Raw genomic sequence first — 14,227 nt, 5'->3', positions numbered from 1 at the left:
GAATAACAAAAGACCCCGAATAGCCAAAGCAATCTTGAGAACGAAAAACGGAGTTGGAGGAGTCAGTCTCCCTGACTTCAGACTATACTACAAAGCTACAGTAATCAAGACAGTTTGGAACTGGCACAAAAACAGAAAGATAGGTCAGTGGAACAGGATAGAAAGCCCAGAGATAAACCCACACACATATGGTCACCTTATCTTTGATAAAGGAGGCAGGAATGTACAGTGGAGAAAGGACAGCCTCTTCAATAAGTGGTGCTGGGAAAACTGGACAGGGACATGTAAAAGTATGAGATTAGTTCATTCCCTAACACCATACACAAAAATAAGCTCAAAATGGATTAAAGACCTAAATGTAAGGCCAGAAACTATCAAACTCCTAGAGGAAAACATAGGCAGAACAGTCTATGACATAAATCACAGCAAGATCCTCTTGGACCCACCTCCTAGAGAAATGGAAATAAAAACAAAGATAAACAAATGGGACCTACTGAAACTTCAAAGCTTTTGCACAGCAAAGGAAACCATAAACAAGACCAAAAGACAACCCTCAGAATGGGAGAAAATATTTGCAAATGAAGCAACTGACAAAGGATTAATCTCCAAAATTTAGAAGCAGCTCATGCAGCTCAATAACAAAAAAACAAACAACCCAATCCAAAAATGGGCAGAAGAACTAAATAGACATTTTTCCACAGAAGATATACAGACTGCCAACAAACACATGAAAGGATGCTCAACATCTTTTCTCATTAGAGAAATGCAAATCAAAACTACAATGAGATATCATCTCACACCAGTCAGAATGGCCATCGTCAAAAAATCTAGAAACAGTAAATGCTGGAGAGGTTGTGGAAAAAAGGGAACACTCTTGCACTGCTGGTGGGAATGTGAATTGGTACTGCCACTATGGAGAACGGTATGGAGGTTCCTTAAAAAACTAAAAATAGAACTACCATATGACCCAGCAATCCCACTACTAGGCATATACCCTGAGAAAACCATAATTCAAAAAGAGTCATGTACCAAAATGTTCATAGCAGCCCTATTTACAATAGCCAGGAGATGGAAACAACCTATGTGTCCATCATCGGATGAATGGATAAAGAAGACGTGGCACATATATACAATGGAATATTACTTAGCCATAAAAAGAAACGAAATTGACCTATTTGTAATGAGGTGGATGGACCTAGAATCTGTCATATAGAGTGAAGTAAGTCAAAAAGAGAAAGACAAATACTGTATGCTGACACATATATATGGAATTTAAGAAAAAAAGTGTCATGAAGAACATAGTGGTAAGACAGGAATAAAGACACAGACCTACTAGAGAATGGACTTGAGGATATGGGGAGGGGGAAGGGTAAGTTGTGACAAAGCGAAAGAGAGCCATGGACATATATACACTACCAAACGTAAGGTAGATAGATAGTGGGAAGCAGCCGCAGAGCACAGGGAGATCAGCTCGGTGCTTTGTGACTGCCTGGAGGGGTGGGATGGGGAGGGTGGGAGGGAGGGAGATGCATGAGGGAAGGGATGTGGGAACAGATGTATATGTATGACTGATTCACTTTGTTATAAAGCAGAAACATAAAAAATAAAAAAAATTAAAAAAAGAAAAAAAAAAAGAAACAAATGGGATCTAATTAAAAGCTTTTGCACAGCAAAGGAAACTATGAACAAGATGAAAAAACTACCCTCAGAATGGGAGAAAATATTTGCAAATGAAGCAACGGACAAAGGATTTATCTCCAAAATATATAAACAGCTCATGCAGCTCAATAATAAAAAAACAACCCAATCAGAAAATGGGCAGAAGACTTAAATAGACATTTCTCCAAAAAAGCAATACAGATGGCCAAGAGGCACATGAAAAACTGCTCAACATCACTAATTATTAGAGAAATGAAAGTCAAAACTACAATGAGGTATCACCTCACACCAGTTAGAATGGTCATCATCACAAAATTTACCAACAATAAATGCTGGAGAGGGTGTGGAGAAAAGGGAACCCTCCTGAACTGTTGGTGGGAATGTAAATTGATACAGCCACTATGGAGAACAGTATGGAAGTTCCTTAAAAGCTAAAGATAGAATTACCATGTGACCCAGCAATACCACTACTGGACATATACCCAGAGAAAACCATAATTCAAAAAGACACATGCACCCTAATGTTCATTGCAGCACTATTTAGAATAGCCAGGACATGGAAATAATCTAAGTGTCCATCAACAGAGGAATGGATAAAGAAGATATGGTACATACATACAATGGAATATAAAAAGGAACGAAATTGGTCATTTGTAGAGACGTGGATGGACCTAGAGACTGTCATACAGAGTGAAGTAAGTCAGAAAAAGAAAAACAAATATATATTAATGCATATATGTGGAATCTGAAAAATTGGTAGGAATCATCAATGGGAGAACTATGACTGGAACCCTCACCTACAAATCATAAGCTTGTTATTCTTTCCTATAAACGATATCACCCCTCAAAAACACTGATAAAGGATACCAAAGTACCACATAAAACATACATTTTTTATGAAAATTATCTCATATGGGTTTAGGTTAAATTTAATCAAATAAATCATTGTTAAATCATTTATTATTTTAAAAGACTTTTAAAAGCTACTTAGTAGCATATCTTCCACATCTTTGCCTGACAGTTTTGAGTCTTGATCATGTTTATAGTTATATCATTTTTTTGTTGTTGAGTGATCTCAGAGAACTCTTATACGTGGCACACAGGTTAGCCTCCAAATTCCCTGTGAATTTGGTTTGGTGGTAGGCACGTGTCCTGTTCTTTTGAGTGATGTAAGATAATGTACTTAAAGAAATGATGACTTCTGAAAAAACCCCAGCTGAGATTATCATGCTAGGGAAGTGAGTCAGAATGAGAAAAGCAAATACCATATGATATCACTTACATGTGGAATCTAAAATACAACATAAATGAACTTTTCCATGAAACAGAGACAGAGTCATAGACATAGAGAACAGACTTGTGGTTTCCAAGGGGAAGGTGGGTGGGATAGGGATGGACTGGGAGTTAGGGGTTAGCAGATGCAAACTATTATATATAGAATTGATAAACAACAAGGTCCTACTGTATAGCACAGGGAACTATATTCAATATCCTGTAATAAACCACAATGGAAATGAATATGAGAAGAATACATATATATTTACGTATATGTATGTATAACTGAATCACTTTGCTGTACACCAGAAGCTAACACAACATTGTAAATCAACTATACTTCAATAAAATAAATTTAAAAAACAGAAATACATACACATTTTATTATGAATAAAATAATTAAATGTCTCCTGAATGGAATATAGGAGGAAATTGTGGTGATATTGTCACATGATTTTGTTTGGATATTGAGACTTCTATTTTCAAAAGAAGAAAAAACCTTAAAAAATAAAGATAAATGCCACGCTAGTCCAAGTGTACGCTTATGGAAGTTTACTTCACAAATGTTCAAGGGTTTTCCAAGGATCTCGCCAGTTTTCTTTTCTCTCTGTCTCTCTGTATCTGTCTCTGTTTCTGTTTCCTCTCTCTCCCTCTCGCTCTTGCTCTCGTTCTCACACACACACACACACACACACACACATACATCACTGAAGATATCTTCTAATTCTCTTCTGCCCACAGGTTTTCCTTTATGTCACTCTAACAATTCTTTTCATTTTTACTTTGACAGGGAGAAAAATTAGTAGCTTACTATTTTTCCTCATGATAGTTACCTGGCTTCTAGAAGTCCAACATCTGTTAAACCATGGCTTAGCTCTGATTACTTCATGCCTTCTGATAACTCTTTATTTCACTTAAATTTGTAGACAGCAAGTTTTCTGGAGCCTCAGTAATTTGTTGGTATGAATTGTTGAAAGATATTCCCTTCTTTGTGTGTTCTAATGAGCCCAGTGGTTCATTCTGAGTGTCTGTGTCTGGTGAAGATAATAAGCCTGACAAGTCTGTTAGTCACAGACAGGTCTGCAGTGAAGGATGCAATGAGCCTCAAGTTTAAAATAGATCTTTCTGTTTGAAACAGACAGGGTTTCAAACACTTATATTGGATTTTTTTTTACATCAGTTGACATTTTAAAACTATATAGAGAATTCAGAAATCTGATATTTTTATTTATAAAATTTATTTTTGTCCTTTCCTTCAGGAAAACAAAACAAAACAAACAATGCTTATCACTCGGTGAAATGAAGAATTTTAGCAAAGGGCCCTTCAAAGAAGTCACTGTTGTTTTAAAAACAGTCTATAGAAAGTTTTTATTTGGGGTCAGTGGTTAGAAATTCTAAAGTAGTTAAGCAGTAAACAATGCTGAAGTTTCTAGGGTCCTATTTAAATATATTTTAAGTACACAGTGGTTTATAAAATTTGAGAGCAAATAATAAAATTTTAAGTATTGCTGTTCTAAGCAGAGTATTGTTCTATTTTTGTATTTTTAATGTCATGAAAAACACTTAGCTTGGTGAGAATAAAATTTGTCTTCTGGGCTTCCCTGGTGGCGCAGTGGTTGAGAGTCCACCTGCCGATGCAGAGGACACGGGTTCGTGCCCCGGTCCGGGAAGATCCCACATGCCACAGAGCGGCTGGACCCGTGAGCCATGGCCGCTGAGCCTGCGCGTCCGGAGCCCATGCTCCGCAGCGGGAGAGGCCACAGCAGTGAGAGGCCCGTGTACCGCAAAAAAAAAAAAAAATAAGTTGTCTCCTGTTAGATTCCAATTAATTATATCATTAGAAAATTAATTAACACATAATATCTGTAATATTTTTGGATGATTAACCTAGGAGACTTATATAAAATACATTTTTGTCAATCCAGATGAAAAATGCCTGTCACCTATAGAGATTTAATATTATAGATTTACAAAATAGTAATCTCAGAGGGTTAATTTTCTTTCATGGCTGATGAAATACTAAATTACTTTGTTCCTGAAATGGACATTTTACTTTAACCATACTTTTAAATATTTCTTTTCTAATGACTGATTGAAAACCAGATTTAGCACATTTGAAATGCAGTTTTGTATACGATGGCAAAAATGTACAGGAAACTAGTAAAAAGTCTTTCATTCAGTTATTTTAAATTGCCATCAATCCAAGTTTTTCTTTTTTTTTTCCCAGTTGTTTCACATGTTTGCATTGTGAACATTTAATTCATTTTCTTATCTAGGACTATTTAAGCATACAAAATATTTTCCAGCAAGTCTTACTATAATCTAAAATGCATACTACAATAGGAAAAGCAAAATTCATTTCAGAGTTTCTCTCCTTATACATATATACAATTTTTGTTTGATTTAATTTTGGTATTTTGTTGTTGCTTTCTTCTAAATTTTGGGTTGTTTTGTATTGGTCAACAGAGTTTATTCTGGGATTAACTCAGAAGAACCCAATGTTGGATAGGATAAAAATCAAAAAGAGTCTTTAACGTTTCTAATTTTGTGAAAATGGAAGGTCTTTGATAGTAAAAATTAGTTTTGGGGGACTCTCAGGTGCTATTTAGTGACATTCTGAAGTAGTTCATAGAGTTTTCACAGGGGCCTAATTTATAACCAGGGATTAGTTTAAAAATAGAAAGCCTCTGAATGAAGAGGCCATTTATCTACTTCACTCACTTACCCTGAAGGAATTTCTTTTGGGCATAATATTGCAAGAGATTTTCCTGACCAGTAATTTCCCAGCAGTGAGAACACTGCTTCTGGAAATTGGAGTATATTTGTATTGCAGGTTTTCTATCTATTATAGTAGTAAAATTTATGAAGTACCTAGATTTTTTAAAATACTTGCCTAAGCATTACGTAAATGAGTAATAAGTTTCTTTATTTCTCTCTTTAAAATGTAATTAATCACTGAATCTTCAAATAAAATTTGAAAGGCTTCCTCATTCTAAGGACTTAGTTATAAAGTTAGGTACAGTTTAATATGCTTAAAACCATCTTGATGTTCTCATATGAAAATAACAAGACAAACCCAAATACACTGAGAATATACTTGTTTAAAGTAATTATCAAACTTTGTTAAAAAGAATAAATTATTATATAGTTGTATTTAAAAATTATATGTAGAGGAGAAATATTTTATAACTGAACTTGCTTAACTTAAAATTGTCATGGAGCATTGTTTTGAGTGATAGTAATAGATAATAAAACAATATGTACCATTTATCAAATGCACTATAAGGTGCTTTACATATATTTTCTCTAATTATCTTAATAGTTAAATGCTAATAAAAAGATACATTTATGCTGAAGTGTATAAAAATGGCAGAGATATTATATAGGAGTCTACACAAATCTATCTGTATCCTCTCCCTTGTATCAGAATGTCAGCTAATATTTAAATTAGTGTATAGATTTTTGCTTATAATTAATAACAATATATTTTCGTTTGAAACAATTTTATATTTTGAACAATACTTATATTTTGAACAATACTTATATTTTTAACCTTTTTTCAGCAGTAAATACTATGTAATTTTACAATCATTAAACGTAAAAAAGCAAAATTTATCTGAAGTGCTTTTCTTAATGAGTTGACGAGGATTGCTTTGTTTTTTTTTTTTTTTTTTTTTTTTCTTTTTGCGGTATGCGGGCCTCTCACTCTTGTGGCCTCTCCCGTTGCGGAGCACAGGGTCCGGATGCGCAGGCCCAGCGGCCATGGCTCACGGGCCCAGCCGCTCCGCGGCATATGGGATCCTCCCAGACCGGGGCACGAACCCGTATCCCCTGCATCGGCAGGCGGACTCTCAACCACTGTGCCACCAGGGAGGCCCTGCTTTGTTTTGTTTTGCTTTTTAATCAGTGTATGTATTTGTGAAGTAAATGAATTATGGCTAAAATGAGACAGTGTTTGGTATCAATTCAATTCCTAATTTTTAAAATTACTGAACATGTTAACCCTGAGAAAATACTGTTCATAAAAATAAATTAATTGAAATTGTAGAAAATTTTTATAACAATGTATCAATTTTTAAAACTCATTCTAGATTATAAGCTGAATATAATATAAAAGTAGTTTTAATTTCTATTTACAAGCAAGAATGAAGAAGAAAGAAGATAGTATAAAACTACCTGCCTTAGAAAAGTATGTGACCCTGAGAAAAATATTCCAAAAATTCACTAGTATAAACACATGATTACTAATTATACTTTTTACTTTTTTTACTTAGAAGCAGCTTTTAAACCTGATAGATTAAAAGGTACAAAAATGGGAAGAGTGTGAATTTTATTATGACTTTGTCTATGTAGCATTTTATGTAATACCTTATCATTTGCTTTAATTATTTTTGTCAAAATTATAAAACTACACATATATGTTATCAATTTTATGAAAAATGTTCAGTATATAATGTATTTGGTTAAGTGAATATATAGTATCATACCAATTAGTCAAAAAGACAAAATATCTGACATAATTTGTCAGTTGAAAAATATACAATAATACATACTCTATAAGAAATATATCTGAAATTTAATTCTAAGAAAGATAGATCAGATGAAATGTAGCCATATTGCTAGTTTGTTGATTCCCAGAGTTATCTCATTACTTGATACCCAGAAGATTCTTATACTCAAGAGCAATTCATCAAAGTAAGATTCTGGAGAGCTGAGGGTATGCCTTTCTTTTGCAAAGTGGGAGAAAAGCATTTTTGAAACCAGGTAAAAATTGAGATCCTTTAGGAAGCAAAAAAATATGAAAATTAGTTCTCTACATACCTCTGGGAAAGTTTTCATGTACCCAGTGGTACTTTATCTCATTTTGAACACCATTGATATATGAGACAAAAACTTAAGTTCTCTAAAAAATATAATCTATAATCTAGTCTCAAATTAGTTTTTAATTATTATAAAGTATACATAACTTAAAATTTACCATTTTAAGCAATTTAAGTGTACAGTTCACTGACATTAAGTATGTCTGTATGGTTGTGCAACCATCCCACTATGCATCTTCAGAACTTTATCATCATACAGAACTGAAACTCTGCACATATTAAACAATAGTTCCCCACTACTCCCTTCCCCCAACCCCTGGTAACCAATATACTACTTTCTGTCTCTGTGAATTTGACTATTGTAGGTACCTTACTTAAGTGGAAGCAGATAATATTTGTCCTTTTTCATCTGGCTTATTTTACTTAGCATAATACTTTCAAGGATCATCTATGTTGTAGCATTTATTAGAATTTCATCCCTTTATTCAGACAATAATATTCCAATGTGTGTATATACCATATTCTACTGTTGATAGATATTTGGATCATTTCCACCTTTTGGCTATTGTGAATAATGAAACTTTGAAAATTGGCATACAAATCCAAATTACTGATTTAATTCTTTCTTCCAATACACCCAACAGACATAAGACCTGTCCCTTTATGCTCAATTGCTAAATCTGCAATTTTCTTTCTTTATTCGTACGTATGCTTCCCAACTAAACACCTCTCTTGTTACTCTCCATTTATATTATTTTTTGTTGCTATTTATTCTCCAAATCTAACTTTAATTGGACAACTCTTCTTATATTTGGGTATATGTAAAATTTAAAGGGAGAGGTCATGTGTATTTTATCTTATATCTTATGTTTTGTCTTTTATTAAAATTTCATGTATTTTACCTTGTCCTTCTCAATATCTAGGATAGTTTAACAGATGGTAGGTAATATAGACATGTTTTTGTTAAATTTGTAAAACATTACAGAAGGGGTTAAATCTGAAAAATTTCAAGCTGGATCTAGAAGAATTTACAAAAGCTAAGACTGAAGAAACTGTTTATAGGCCTTCTTTTTAATCTTTTAAGAGAATTCTACCTATTGAGGACAAAGGTTAATTAAACTCTGAGATGTGGTGTCAGTTAAAACTATTAAGGAGAAAAAACAGTGATTGTGTTTTTCTCTTTTGTTTTTCATCTTTAGAAAGAAATTATGGTGTATTTTGTTATGTCACATTTTTATTTGATTTAATACTATTTTCTTCTGAAGAACAATATTTGAAAGAGTTTGACTATTTCATCACCTTGACTTAAACATTATGGAAATTCCTTTCTCATATGTTTTAAGTTCTAACAACCACAGTGCCAATCAGTCCAAATCACTGTATATACAAACATAAATTGGAAATTTAATCTGTATTTATTTATTGGATATTAAATCCATGGGAATTAGTCTCACAATGAAAATTTTGAAGCATAAATTATCCAGAACATGCACCATGAGTTGTATAAGTTAAGAACTGAATATATGAATTTATCAAGTAACTAATTAAATTAGATCTGAGAAACAAAAATAAAATTAAAATATTTCATGAGCTTAACAAACAATAAAATTTCCAAAAAGAAAGTATATATTTCTAAATATGCATGTATTTGTTAATGTGTGTGTATGATTGTAACAAGAGCCACTGTCATATTGTTTTCAAAACTGAAGAGAAAGAATAGACTCATTATATTGAAAACAAAAACAAAAACTGAAGAAGACTTCCACTTCCATCTTATGGGAGTCACCTTCCTTCTATAAAACTTTGAAACCTAGACAAAATATGAGAAACATATGATGTTCAGGACACAGATAACAGAAAGCATGAGACTGTGATCCCTAAAATAAGGGTAACAAATAAGGTCAGCCTTACAATTGCCCCAGCTTGTGGCCTAAAGGTCGTTACCAGGTTACACTAGAAAAAAAACAAAGAATCAGAACCCTGTGCTTTCAAATGGAGGAGAAAGAGATCAGATTTCAGTAGGGTACAGATGGCTATATTTTGTGGAGCAGAACAGCAGAAAGGAAGGAGCTGCACCTGAGACAGTATTTTGGAAATCTGTAAAAGGGGCCCTTTAAGTCTTTTGGCTGAGTGCTGACGTGTACATAGATTAGAAGAAATTGCCCATGACTAGGAAAAGGAACGTTGATAACAATGGGCTGTACAATAGCAAGTGCTCCCTTACAGTATTTGTTTCCAGCAATGAGAATGGAGACACCTTGTAATATGGATTATTGGGAAGGATCCTTATAAGTGTCATGCCTTAGTAATGGAGCAAATTTAACCCCAGAGTAAAATTTGCTCTGGAGTCATCACTGTAAAACTTAAAAGCAACTTCTAAAAAAATGAAGCTGATCCATAAGCAACTATTCACAAAAACAAAAGCTTAACATTTGTTAAGGTCATACAAAAACATGCACCATTCGAAAATGTAGAATTCAGACTTTTATTCATCTACTCAAAATTAACTGAGCATAAAAAGAACCAAGGAAATGTGATCCGTAGTGAGGAGAAAAATAATAAGTTAATAGGTTTAATTTATGTTCAAGAATGTAAAGAAAAATGTGAACATAGTAAAGAAGGAAGGAATAAAAGGAAAAAAATTTAAAAGACCCAAATGGACCTTCTATTAATGAAAATACACAAGTTAAAATAAAATTTACATTGGATGGGATCAAAAAGGAGATTAAAAAATAGAAATAAAGATCAATGAGCTAGAGTTGCCATATCATCCAACAATCCCACTCCTGGACACATATCTGGAGAAAAACATGGTTCAAAAGGATACATGCACCTCAGTGTTCATTGTAGTGCTGTTTACAATAGCCAGGACATGGAAGCAACCTAAATGTCCATCAACAGAGTAGTGGATAAAGAAGATGTGGTACATATATACAATGGAATATTACTCAGCTATTAAAATGAATGAAATAATGCCATTTGCAGCAACATGGATGGACATGGAGATTATCATACTAAGTGAAGTAAGTCAGACAGAGAAAGACAAATATCATATGATATCATTTACATGCAGAATCTTAAAAAAAATGATACGAATGAACTTATTTACAAAATGGAAACAGAGTCACAGACTTAGAGGAGGAACTTGTAGTTAACTGGGGGGAAGGGGAAGGAGAGATAGATTGGGAGTTTGGAATTGACATGTACACACTGCTATATTTAAAATAGATAACCAACAAGGACCTACTGTATAGCACAAAGAACTCGGCTAAATATTCTGTAATAACCTAAGTGGGAAAAGAATTTGAAAAAGAATAGATATGTGTATATGTATAACTGAATTACTTTGCTGTACACCTGAAGCTAACACAACATTATTAATTAATATGCTCCAATATAAAATTAATTTTTTTTAAATATGAAAGTCAATAAGCTTGAATTCATTGCAAGGAAACTAAGATTAAGCATAGAAAGAAAAGATTGAAAGAAATTGGACAGAGCTTCCATGAGCAGTGGGAAATATCAGATGTTCAACATACATGTGACTGGAGCTCCAGAAAGGGAGAAGGGATGAACAGGAAAAAAGAAAAAAAGTATATAAAGAAATAATGGCTGAAATGGTAATAAAATATATGTCTGCAAATCCAAAAGGCTCAATGAGGCGGAAGCAGAAAAACAAACAAATAAAACTCATGGTGGTACATTGTAATCCAATTGTTGAAAAATATTAATAAAGTCCTAAAATTAGACAGAGAAAAAGGATGCATTGCATACAGAGGAATAAAGATAAGAATAAGAGTGGGCTTCTTGTCAAATGTGCTGCATTGAAGTGATAATGACATCTTTAAGTGCTGAAACAAACATAAAAAGTCAACGTGAATTTTGTGTCCAGAAAAATTATATTTCAAAGTAAATATAAGCAAAGAGATTTAAAATCACTCCTCCCAAAACTTGAGAGAATTCTTTGCCAGCTGACCCAGACTTTCAAAAGCATAAAAGTCCTTCAGGATATGTTAGGAGTTATAAAGTACATGTTAGAAGATAGAAATTTGGATTTATACAAAAAAGAGCAATGAACATGATGATTATATGGATAAATACAACAGGCATTTGCTTCAATTTTAAAACCACTTTAAAAGATAATTGAATGTTTAAGATAAAAATAATATCAATTTATTGTGCAGCATATAACATGTACAAATAAAATGTATGGCAACAGTAGCACAAAGGATTAAAATGGAATTAAGCTATATATCAATTACAGAAAAGTATCTGGAAGATTCCTAAATATTTGGAAATTAAATATCACAATTCTAAATAACCCATGCTTCAGAGAAGTAACCACAAAGGAAATTAGAAAATGAAAACATAGCAAAGGTACCAAAATTTGTATAATAACAGCTAAATAGTATTTAAAACATAATTACCAGCCTTGAAGACATATAAGAAAAGGAGAAAAGGCTTAAAATTTTAAATACCTTAATAAATTAGAGAAAGTGAAGCAAATTAAAGCCAAAGGATGTAGAATAAAGAATATAATAAAAATTAAGAGCACAAATCAATTAAATATTTTTTAAAAAAGAGAAAAATTAATAAAGCCAACTTCTTGATGACTGACCAAAAGAATAAAGAAGAAAGAGCAATTATAAATATTAGTAACAAGAGAGGAACATCACAGGTCCCTCTCAGCACTAAATTCATGCCTTATGCCTGCTCCATAGGAACTGGCCCTGATAAACATTTCTCCTCTTCCAGCCAAAAATGTTAAGCCTTGTCCTTAGAGGGCATGGAGGGACAGTGAAGGAGGAAAGATTTTTTTCTTCCGGATTCTGGTATAGCTCACTAGTACAGACTCCTGCAGTATGTTTTTTTGTTTTTTTTTTCCCCCACTGCTCAGTTTCATGCAGTTTCTCCAATAATATGTTCCTGCAGGGTATGGCTTTCTCTAGTGTTTGCTACCCTCCCTCCCCAACCCCAGTTCTCTCTCCAGCTCTCTACTCCTGCACTGTCAGCAATGTAGCCCAGAGCCCAAGATGGCATGGGTGTGTTCCCCAGCCCAGGCCACTGCTCCCAGCACCCTCTCTGTAGTCCAAGATGTGTGCACTCACGAGAGGCCCTATGAGGCTTGGCAGTGTAATAAGCCCTAGTCCTGACCTTCTGCTGGGTAGACTGTCCAGGCCTGCCAAGCTGGAGCTGTGCACAGAAGTGCTTTTGATTCTTGCACAAAGTGGCCTTTCAAGCAGTCAGTGCCAGCAGCACCCAGGGAGCTCCCAGCAGCTTCCCAGTACCTCCCAAGTTCTGGGGCTCAGCATCTACTAGTGGATGATCTTACCTGGCACCCTAGAGGGCAGATATCCAGCAAGTCTCACCAGCCAGGCCCTTCCGACTCAGTGACCCAAGACATTTCCAGTGAGGTCTGGATCTTGGGCTCTACCTCAGCTTTAGAGGACAAGGTTGCCCCTTAGAGTAACGATTCCAGTATTCTTTCTAATTTTCTTTAATTCTCATTAGCCAATTCCCTATCACTCCACTCCTCTGTTAATAATTCTCTATGTTAAAGAATATTTAATAATTATTTATATTAAAATTTCTCTTTTTAAATCACTGTGTGATACCTATCCCCTAACTGGGCTTGACTAATTGACTCCCACTATATTTTAAACTTGCTAAATTGTATATATAATGACAAACATGCTTACCACAAATAACTACTCAGTAAAAATACCTTTTGAATGCATGGGAGATCAGAGGGTAAAATTAAGTGTTTTAAGTTCTGGGAAACCAAAGTTAGGGGACTATGGGCCCACTGTCTGCCATATTTTTACTCAACAGTATGATGTTTGGACAGTATACTTTATTTCTGTGGGTCTCACTCACTCATACATGAAAGAAAGTAAGACTAATTTATATCTAAGTTCTATTTCACTTCTAAAATGCTGATTCTAAATCATAATGATTTCACAAATTTATCGTATAACTATCTCTTTCACTCTCATTATGGATAAAATTTTTTAAATAACACAATATCCTTCTTTCTGATGTAGAATATTAACATTGGGCACGTTTTTAACTTTTGAGAAGTATATAAAACAACCATGAATCCAACAGTGTTATTTAGCTTAACATTTAGTTTGAAGCTCATAGATATTAATATAAACAATTATTTGAAGCAAATAGCTTATATTGGAAATTGTGTTGAAGATAAAGGGATGGTGGGATTTTACGTCTAAGTTTTAAAAATTTGTTAGAGGCATTAAATAGGTCTTCAGATTATTAATTTATGAGTGGTATGTGCGTTAGCTATCTGTAGGGGGAGGGTATTCTATTTTTATCTTAAAGGAAGTGCTCATTCCCCTATTTCTGTTTTATAAGATAGTATCTATACATCTCTATCTCTGTTTTTATCTCTCATCTACCTATCTGTTCCTCCTATCCTGCCTTAGGTAGAAGGCATATATGTAGAATTTCAGACA

The sequence above is a fragment of the Mesoplodon bidens genome (genome assembly GCF_964165515.1).
Source record: "Mesoplodon bidens genome assembly, chromosome: 2".
NCBI classification, from domain to species: domain Eukaryota; kingdom Metazoa; phylum Chordata; class Mammalia; order Artiodactyla; family Ziphiidae; genus Mesoplodon; species Mesoplodon bidens.
The sequence above is the reverse complement of the archived record's forward strand: the minus strand, read 5'-3'. Positions refer to the sequence as shown.